This window comes from Halyomorpha halys, unplaced genomic scaffold (genome assembly GCF_000696795.3).
Source record: "Halyomorpha halys isolate HHAL.00 unplaced genomic scaffold, Hhal_1.1 Scaffold297.1, whole genome shotgun sequence".
Classification (NCBI taxonomy): Eukaryota; Metazoa; Arthropoda; class Insecta; order Hemiptera; family Pentatomidae; genus Halyomorpha; species Halyomorpha halys.
In genome coordinates this window covers 270986-282536 of record NW_027109687.1, presented here as the reverse complement: position 1 = coordinate 282536, position 11551 = coordinate 270986, and the positions used below count along the sequence as shown (strand labels likewise).

Sequence of the window (11551 nt, the reverse complement as noted above, 5' to 3'; positions counted from 1 at the left end):
CTACTAAATAAATATTTTTGAATCACTTTCAATTGCTAATTGGAATGAAATTTGAAAAGGCCAAATATGTATTAAATAGAGTATAAAGTGGGCCTTCCACTTAAGGCCAGGGTTTACTTCGCTTTAGAAGGCTGGTTGGGTATTATTAGTGGACTGTATTTATATGTATATATACTTATAAAATAAATGTATATATAAATGAGTTCTAAATAAAATAAAACATGATTCATCGAAAAAGAATCTATTGAGTAATTTACAAATGGTTGTAGTCGTGGGCTAAAATATAGTTAATCTGTGTTAATGAATTTTTTTTAGGGCCTAAGGAAACTGTAGCTATGGATATTAATAAGGACCATAAATAGTGAATGTATAAATCATATAGAAATAAGTCGACTAACTTTCACTCTTCTTTTCTCCCCTCCTCCGCATCCTTCTATTCCCTCCTGTCCTGTTGCCAGGAGGCTACTTCCGAAATGTCTACTCACTCGTTATTTTTTAACAGTGAAAAGGGAGAAATGAGATACTTCCCCATAAAAAAATGGTTCTCTCATGCCTTAGTGTCTTCTTCTCCCCACGGAGGGTGATGCTAGGTTCTACTACTGGCCACAAGGGGGGCTAACAGTCCCTATATTATGGATGGCCTTCCAGAATTTCGTTTTACACGAAACAATTAGAAAAGAATTATTTTTTCTTATGCTTCAATCACTTATACCGATACAACACATCGTATCCGGTATACTGAAATCTTTTAAAATGAAGCGGTTGACAAATTTATCTTGTCTTAAATAAATTAAAGCGTAGATTTATTTTTTGAAATGCATTCTATTAATGACATATTTAATTATTATTATTATTAGTAAATCTAAAAAAAAAATGGTAAAAGATGGTAATGATCGATCACCATATCATTATTTTCATTTCAACAAATGTGATTTAATTGTTTTTATTTAGAGCGACTAAGTATGACATTATAGGAAATTTTAGAATTTTGGTTATAGTTTTTCCTAATCGCTCCAGTGTGTACCGCCGGACCTATCTTGGTGGGTGTATTTGGCGGTATCGCACATCCTGACTTTGCTAAGCCCTACAAGATGGTGTTGGACTAGAGGCCATAATAGCAGACACTTTGAAAAAAGGTATGAAAGTAAAATTTGTTTTATTTATTTAAGAAATTGAAATTCATTTCTAAATTAGCTTGTATTAAATTCACATTTAATGTAAGTTTGCGATATTCAAGTTTTATTGAAAAATTATGTCAGTGAGTAAAATTACCAAAGTGGTTAAAAAGTCGAAGCAGTTGGAAATAAATATCATAATATTTTTTCTTAATTTTGTGATGAATTTTTAAGTATGTCTGATATGTTTTTTTTTTGCTTAGAAATATTCTTATGAAAACATTTGAATTAGTTCTTGTACAGAAAACTATTATAGGCTTGATGAATATTGAAGAAATATTACTTGCATCATCTCAGTTAAATTGCCATTTTATAAATATATGAAACTGTTGCACCTACAAAAATAATTAAACAACCTGCAAACTATTTTTTTAAATGATATTGTTGTACTAAACTTAAATTTGTTGTTGTGGGTGTTGAAGTACTTAAGTGAGAGTTTGGAAGTAAAAATATTATTCAACCGCAGTAAATATACAGAAAGACATGACCGATTAACGAGCGGGGCTCTTTTGGATTTCAGCTCTCCCCTCCAATTTTAGGGAGACGGAAATTACCTAATTTTATTTACAGTTGTAAAACAACATTGAAAAAATAAACGATTTTTTTTTTCCAGGACAGGGAAATCTAATTTTGGCTGGAGTAATAAATAGGGATCTAGGGCGAAGAAGGGAGTAATGCAATAAGAGAGTTAAGCCTACAGTAGGGGTTCTTTCGCCACCTTGTCTTTGCTTTCACTTCTTTCTTGGACTTATCCCTCTCTACTTCTAGTGTACCTAGATTTTTTTTCTGCTTTATTCAAAACTTTAATTACAGCGAATGTTCCATGTTGGTGAATCATCGTTTCACTGTGATAAACATACGCTTTAAAATGTATAGTTTTTATATTCCTTACTGAGTATTTATTTTAGTTTTTCTAGCAATCGTATAATCCTTGATCACCGGTATAGATTCCGAACATTTTACTCCACAATCCAGCAATATCATCGTTGGTTGACGTAGTCTCGTCTACTTTTGAGCGCGGAATGTACTTCGCGGGAATCTTTTACGTTGTAGAACAGGCTTTTGATCGAGTCTGGCATCCGGGACTACTTTACAAACTCCACAAATTCCTACCACCTACATACTTTCTCATTATCCGTTCCTTTCTTACTGATAGATTGGTCAAGCCAATCAAAATAGCGCTAATTCATCCATCGTTATTCAGTCTGCTAGTGTACCTCAGGGTAGTTCCGTGGTCCTATCGTTAATACAGTTTTTACAGCTGACTTCCCAATCCTCTAAACACTATCATCACTCACCACGTATGCCGATGACACATGTCTATAGTCAGTGAATTGTATCCCAAACCCATCAATCCCAAATCACTACTCTTGAAGAAAGGTGCAAAAATTGGAGTATTAAAATAAATTCCAATAATCCCACCAAATCACATTTACTCTTCGTCGGAAACTGCTGCCCCATAGTGCCCTTTAATAATGCTCAAATTATTCCTGTCGAACAAACACATACCTGTCGTTACTTAGGAGTACATCTGGAAAAACGATTGACATGGAACTCTCATACAAGATTCAAAAGACAGGAAACTGCTAGTCGATTCCGACTATTACTACATGCACTCGACAAACGATCTAAACTTCCAATTCATTACAAAAGACTGATCAACATAACTGTAATAAAGCCTAACAGGACATACGAAGTTGATCTTTGGGGTTGCACTAAACCATTGCATTTCTCTCTAATCCAATACTTACAGTCCAAAATTCTTCGTAAAACCCTTAATGATCCTTACTTTGTCACAAATCCAGTCATCCATCAGGACTTCGATGTTCTATATGTTGCTGATTTGGCCAGAACCAGAAATTAATGTTACCATGATAAACTTCCCGAACACCCAAACCCATTCGTTTCTAACCTGGCTTCTTTTTCATTTCCTGATAATCCTCCTAGGAGTCTGAAAAAAAGATGGCTCCGTGATATTTTCATATGTTGAAATGTTATTTGAGTTCTATCAATGGGTAGATTCTCTACGTGTTTATACCATGTCATTTTATAACTATTAGCTCATTTACTGGTTGTATATATTATTATATAGTTGAAAATAACAACAGATAAATTATTTTAAAAAATCTTACTATATCATACTGTAAATATTAACATTTCAAAGCAACGATTAACTTCATGCTATTATACTTCTATAATGAATGTACAGAACAGAACTGACCCATGATAGACAGGTCCTTGACGAAAAAAGTAATTTTCTAAAATTTCACGTCTTGTTGAAAAGTTTTAGAAATTGAAGCTTCTTTGCGTATTGCAAAAGTATTGATCAGTAAGGAAAATTGTTATGAATATTCAGTTTAACTAGGAACATAATGTAACAATTAAATTAAGTTTAATTATGGTATAAACATGATATAAGTGGGCATTTACGTCCTAGCCAATGTTTGAAAATATATTTTTAAGTTTTTCATTTCCCTTTGTAATAGTACTTAACTGCTGGGTAAACATGTGATATTTCTATAAAAAATATCGGAGCATATAATCCGGAACAACAAAAGATATCGAGGTCAAATTTAGCTGTGAATACGAATTAAGGGATAAAATCATGTATGAGTCACATTGTATAAAATATAAGCAAAGGAAATGAGACCATTTGCTTTCTGGAAGGCGCTCGTAAGATATGACTGCTTTGGGAATAACGTCGCGAGGAGGGGTATGGATAGAGCGAATATTTGATGTTTAATGTCAACGGTTTTTATTCCTATTTGTTCTAGTACTGTCATGTCCTTGTGGGGGGGGGGGTTAGCATACAAAGCGTTAAGGTCTTATGTAAACTGATTTTTAACTTTGGTTTTTTTGAAACGATAATTCAAAATGTTTTTGAATTTCATCTAAATTATTAAGCTGATTATACTTTTAAATTATTGAATTATATCAAGGAATCAAACTGTGAATTATTAAATCTCCATTGATATCAGAATAATAAATATGAAGGCCAATCACAAATTAATTCGAATTAACTGGTATGAGGTTATCTAAATAACACCCTTCTTCAATTTCGTTTGCCAAACCGAGGAGGAGAAATATTTTTAAAAAAGTAGTAGTAACCGATTACTAAAATTTTAATTACTCCGCTGATTTTTATTCATATTGTAGTCGGATGTTTTAATAACAGTGTAGCTAACTTGGAGTCTCACACAAGACTGAAAAGCCAGGAAACCACGTTGTTTTCGACTATTACAGCACTTACTGGACCAGCGGTCTAAACTTCCAATTTATTAAAAAAGACTGATTAACACAACTATAATAAGGGCTGTCTTGTAGAGCGGAGTTGAGGTTTGGGGCTCCTCTAAACATTCGAATTCCTCTCGTATCCAATCCTTACAATCCAAAATCCTTTGTAAAATCCTCAATGCTTCTTACATTGTTACAAATAAATATCTTAATGCTGCATATGTAACCGTTCTAACCCGAACCAGATATCATTTGTTCCATTATAATCTAGTTTCAAACTTTGCTTCCTCTTTCATTCCTGACAACCCTCCGAGACGCCTTAGAAGAAGATGGCCACGAGACCTTCTAATGTAAAAACGTTATTAGTGTGCTTTCAATGGGTAGTTTCTTTACACGCCTGTATACAAATTTACATTAAATATACTGAATGTACCATTATATACATTTGTAAATTTCAATCAAGACAAAAAAAACGAACAAAAAAAAACAGTGAAAAATCATTGTTCATCAAGTTGAACGCAACAGTGGCATTGTTTTGAATATTTAATAAGATTAGATTTTAAATATTTTTTTAATATAAATTTTGACCCAAACCTATGCAAGTCCGGCAATGCTTAAGAATCGCAATAGCTGCCCTTTGGTGTGTGAGAACTAGTCAATTGCATCGTGAACTACAATTGGAATAAATAGATTAATTTACCAATAATTAAAAAAAATGTTTGTGTTAATAATAAAAAAATGAATTACCTATTTCAAGCAGTCAAAGATGCAGTGATGAACGTAAGAAATTTAAGTTCATCCTGCTTTCAACTCAGTATTTATTTTTTGCTCTAACTAATTTTTCAGCATATTAATCAGCAATTTATTTATTTTTGTTTTTTAAATTGTTGTTGTATTTCTTTTATTCTTTAATTAAATTAGTATTATTATCGTTCTTTCTTATAAACCTTTTATTTATTTTTAATTATTGAATAATTAAAATATTGTAAATTCGTTTGGGGTGTATTTTGCACGGAACTGTTTAGTTACAACCAGTTAGTACCCTTGTATTATTAATTGTTAATGTAATCATCTAAAGCTTATTATGCCAATTTGATAATAAAGAAATAATTAAAGATGTAAATTTACTCTTATAAAACTGCGGAAAGAGATATCAGAATCTAAATTATTTTATACACTTTAAAATTTGTATAAGTAAACTTTCAATTAAATTAGATTATTCACTCCCATCCAATTTATCAATAAATTATTAAACAATTTTATCAGTTGAAATTATCACTGAGATAAAGAATTGTAATTTTAAACAGTATTTTTAAAAGTAATTTATAGTAGAATATTGGAATGAATTGTGAAAACCTATCAGGATAATAATACGCAGAGAGACACAAGAAAGAGTTTGCGAAGAGAGGTATTGAATGAGGCCGGATGAAACAGCTGCTGCCGAGTACAGCATCGAGAAGTTTTAAGGGCCAATTGTTGCAGACGTCACTATCCAACTAGCATTATTTCCTCCCCACCGATGACATTTTCACAGCTGAGGACCTATTTAGAAGAAACGGCAAACTCTTAATTAGACTAATTAGCCCGATGCTCGCTCCGAAAGGGGAAACTCCTTCCATCATTATCGGGGCGTTATGTGTTGAGGGATCTAATTTATGGGCTGATGACCCACTTCAGCTTGCTAATATCTTTACAAAACTAGTTGTTCAGTTCTCTTCTTAGACGTCTTTTCAAAAAGTAACGTATTTCAATTTGCATGTAACTTCCATGCATAAACCGTGATTTGTAAACGTGTAATGGTTTATTACCTATGACTTTCTGTATACTATATAGTAAAAAAAGTCACAAGAAACCCTAAGGATCCTTGACAATTTTTTCTTCAAGAATTCCAAATTCGTTTTGTAAAATTATAATTTTCTTGAACCGATCAAACATATAATAAATAATAATGTAATATGGTGGTAAAGAATATATTTTGAATATAATTTTCATTTATTTTATTTTCTTACAAAAATTACAACAAAAATAAACGTCAATAAATATTGTTAGAAAATTTTAAATAAAAATCATTAAAATAGATAAACTAGCTCTCTTATCAAACGAAGAAATCCCCAAAATTATTTTTTCTAATAAAAAGATAATTCTGTATTTAAAACTTTAAAAAAAAAGTTGTCACAAAAAGATTGCACACACATTTTTATGACCATTTATTTTTTTTTATCGTTGGATCTCTTTCAAGTTTTAAATACAGAATAATCTTTTTATAAAAAAAAATTTTGGGATGATTTCTTCGTTTGATAAGAGAGCTAGTTTATCTATTTTGAAGATTTTTAAAAATATTCTGACAATATTTCACTATAATTATTGACATTTATTTTTGTCGACATTTTTGTAAGAAAAGAAAAGAGATGATATAGCCAATAGAACTTATGTTCAATGTGCTTAATTGTTTAAACAGTGGCGACATTCGATGAAGTCTTCGTTTCAAGTATTTACATTTAATTTGAATTTTTTTTTATATGAAACTAAAAGATAAAATTAATTAAGTAAATTAACGGTCGAATGGATCCACTACAAAATAAGTCGGGATTGACTTGAATAAAAAAAAAACTTTAAACAAATTAAAACAATGAAATAAAGTCTTTATGAAATATCGTCCAACCAATAGCGAATAAAATAAATATTAAAGGCGAGGAAAATTAATTGTAGAACAATAAATAGTTTTCTATATCTGTAGATAAAATAAATAGTTTATTCGCTTTGCAAACAATTAATTCTATCAACATCTCATTAAGATTAGCCAACAAGCGTTGAAGTTCTCAAAACTAAAACTAATCTTATTATGAATTATAACAAACAATAAACTTCTTAATTTGAATGCCAAAGATACGGTAGATAAAATTGCACAATGGAAAACTTTAAACTATTTTATAATCATAGTATAATGAAAATTTTGTGCTTTTTATGTGTATCATACTGAGTTATAATATTTGGCTTTTTCGATGTTATCTTGAAAAAATATTATATTTAAAAATGGTGGACAATCCTATTTAATTTCATATTAGGATTGACTTATTAAAGTCAATATGAAACCTGAGATTTACCTAAAGATTAACTAATGGTGTATATTGATCGATTATAGCATGAAGTATATTCATTTTAGTATATGATTTGTTAATTACAACTTTTCCGAAGAAACTTATTACTTCTAAAATAATTATTTTCAGCTTTCGTTATTTTTTTTTCATTTTTGTTTGTTATTGGCCTCATGACATTAATATATGATTGCAAGTTACCAATGAAGTTATTAGAGATTTGTTATAGGTAATTAGTGTTGTCTTATAAATTAGATAGTCATGAACTACTAAATTGAAAAAAAAAGTTTTGGTAGAAAACACACAAATTTACCAAGAAATAATCATTATTCTTAACTACGAGTTAACAAGAGGAAATCTAGTCAAAATAGAGTTATTAATAAGAATATTCTAAAACAAAAGTTACACTAAAAAAAAATATATATATATGAACAATAGTGTTCTGTGTATAGATAAAACATTTACTATTGTTGATTTCAGAACACACAAAATTGATGATTATAACAATTTCAAGCGGTTATATAACCAATAATAGTGAAAACTAAGTAAGGAGGAGAGAGGTCATAGTAGAGGGCTCAAATACATGAATATCTCATGATCTGTCCAAAGCAACGTGTTGGCTGTCAGCACCCACAAGAGAAAATCCTGGGCCTAGTTATATATAATGTAGATCCCTCCAACACAGCTACTATTTTACCCTTTACGAGTCCATCAATATGAAACAGCTACTGTACTAAAGTATTTATCAATGTGTTTTAACCGTTTCAAGAATTCCGTAGAAGCACTTTAGGTTCTATTATAAATACAACAATTTTATCGATTTTTATTAATTTTATAAAAATATATATTTTAAACTTTTTTAACACAAATAGAGTGAAGAAATTTTTTTTTTAAATGAGATTTTAGTGGAATTTTTAGACGTGATGATTAGGATAGTTAAGTGTCTCTATGCAAATAGAAAGTGTTGGCAAGAGCAAAGCGTAAAAAAATAGAGAAAAAGGGTTTGAGACAAACACCAGCTTCTGGTGTTTGAATGTTCTGCTATATTCTCCTTAATACTCTTTCTTATATAAATTTTGGTATTATAGCAATAATACGAATAACACCATACTACTTCCGAATTTAATTTTACACACACATATAAATTAGATATGTACTGCTACAACACCATCGGTTGTGTATATAAACAAACACATATAAAAATACTCAATACTCAATATACAACTACTCTAATAACGATTAAGGAAGTGACTTTTATCTTGACATGTCGGAGGGTGGTTAAAAAATTTTATTGTCTATGAATTTTAAAAGAACCCCTTAACTGAGTCGGACATTAACATACAACTTGCCATCCGCTAGTAAAGTTTTACGCCTGGTCATAAAACATCTTTACCGCTCTATAAATTACAATAAAAAGTAGAAAAGGAAATGCTACTTTTATGCTTTGTAAGGACGGATATGTTCTTAAGTATTTTATTTGTTTACATCTGTATAGAAAACATTTACCCGGCAAATAAAACATAAGATAAAAGAAAACTATCAGTAGCTTTCTTGGTAATCGGTTTTTTTAATTTCAATTTGGTGTTTACGATTATTATTATAACTTTTCTTATTTTTTTTATTCAATGTAATTTGAATAAGGAAAAAACACACGATCCTATGGTTCTTTTAACGTTTCTGTACGATTCATTAAAGGATTTTAAACTAATCCAATTACTTCATATGATCTTATACGCTTTGAAACGAAATATTAGTTGAATTTCCTATATGGAGGAAAAACTTCATAAATCTATAGATTTTTATGTATATCAACTTCTTTTCAATTTAACATGCGTGGGAGGGTTTTCTCTTAGTTTCCACGCTCATCACAGAAATTTCAATAACAGATAATCTTTTGATTATAATGTTGTCTTGACATCCATTCATTAATAATAAATTGTATATAGATTGAAATCAGTATCATAAGATTTTTTATTAATATGATTTTTTTTTAGAACTGGCTAAAACGGCCTATAAACTGTGTTCCGGGTAACCTACGGCAACCGAAAGGTTGAATCGGAAAGGCTGTATAGGATTAGCGCCCCATGTGGCCAACAGTCAAAACACACCTCCTCTAGCGCTCTCTGTGAAGGGAAGCAACCCAGACTAAGGTGATGAGAGAGCCATCTTGTCTTCAGCCAGAGAAGCAGTGCATCATTTCTTTTGTCTCTCATCAGCAATATCTACCATGAGTAAGTAGAACTCTCGGAGTTGTTCCCAGAAACAGAGAGGAGAGAGGCTTAAAAATGCGGAGGGAGGAAAGAAGGAGTAAGTTCATCTATCAATAGTTATCATCCACATCATCATCAACCACCTCAATTTTAGATCTACAATTTCCATAGCCCTGTCGTTCAAAATTTTACTAACCATTTAATCATAAATGTTATCTTTCGGCCACCCACTACACTATTTGTAACTTAAACAATAGAATTTTATTTTTCATTTAATCATGTTCATTTTTCAATTATACAGTCCACTCCAACCCAACCAGCCAACCCAAAAGTGAAGCGTGTCCGGCAATTCGGTTGAGGGCATGCTTCATACTAACTGAAAATTTATGAAAACTGTTAAGAAGACTGCACATTGATGTAGCGTAGGGCAAGATAGAAAAAATCAGTGAAACTACAGCGGTGCCGTTTCGAATCCTGTCTAGAGAATTGACTTTAATTTATGGTTGGTCCCATGAAATCAAAACTTGACCCTTTCACCATGGTTATAATAGGATAGTTTCCTGTAGATAACATCACTGTGCTAGAAATGACAAGGTAGGAGGTAAGAAAAGCATGCTATCTTATGATGCCCCTCAATATGCGCCCGGTCTTGTCTTTGAAGAAATAGCCATCACCCTCAATATGTATACGCGTTGCAGGTGCTGTAGAACCACAGTGCCGTAAACAGTTGTCCAACTATCTTCGTCATATCATTGTTTAATATGCTATTTGCTAGCTGTGTTATCCACTATGTCACTTAAAAAAAATAAACCATTTAATAAACAAAAAATATTGTTTCATTCTACAGACATTTTGAAATATTCTTTGCCCTCAGAAAAAATTATATAGGACTGAAATGACGGTTGAGAAAACTTTTTATGATGCGTTGATTTTTTCTTTTTTTAAAATATTGTTGAATTTTCTTTGATAATGAAGTATCACAACTTTTCTATAATATCACTAATATTAGCCACAAATATTAAGCGTCAATACTCAATTAATAATGTATATTTACTGTTGTAAAAAAATATTAAAACGGATTGATTTGTGATTCTGAACTTGTTATAAGTTAAACATCGCTCGTCCTTACAAACAATTTAAACTATCAATGATTATTAGGAAAAAATTTATATTCACAATTAGAAAGGTACTTTTTCTTCTTCGAAATTTTTTATTTTTGATATAAACTTAAATGTATCATATTATATATGGATGAAGGATTTGTCAAGGAAGATTAACTAACGCCGTGCTGATCATTAATGCTTTAAAAATTAATGATTTGCTTATAACTTCGGCTAACCCTCTAGCCACGTACAAGTGACAAAACTAAAATAGTTTATAAAAATTAAGTGGGTATCTGTAGGTACTCCAGAGCACCAAGAGAGCTTCATTTGAAGTTTATTATTTATCGTAAAAGAAATAAGAATCGGTTGGTGTCCTAATCTTACTCGTTATCATAATTTCGTTGAAAGCATTCTGAGGTTTGAGTAACTTGTATGATTAACACTAGAGATATGTGAGCCAGGAGTAAATTTGTCGAAAAGACCTTATCTTTGGAAAGAACTTGTCCGATCAAAACGTGTTTTCAAAATGTATACGGTCACTGGAGTCTGCGTAGGAAGAGTGCTTGGCTTGGAATCGGTCCTGTGTGGTAAATTACCTGATCTACTTCAGGAAATATGAATGGTTGAATCCACGCTACCCACCGACCGTCCCTTCCCTCCCTAAAAAGTCAACGACTCATCACCTTTCCTGTGGTGTCTATTTCATTAATATTATTAATTTATATAATCAGTAT

The 11551-nt window shown here is 31.1% G+C and overlaps 1 protein-coding gene across 3 annotated transcripts in view; it reads right to left on the bottom strand.

The window, feature by feature from the left end:
* Window positions 1-11551, bottom strand: part of LOC106680859 (Kv channel-interacting protein 2) — a 488280-nt gene that overhangs the window by 229286 nt on the left and 247443 nt on the right. The gene's annotated exons all lie outside the window — the stretch shown is intronic.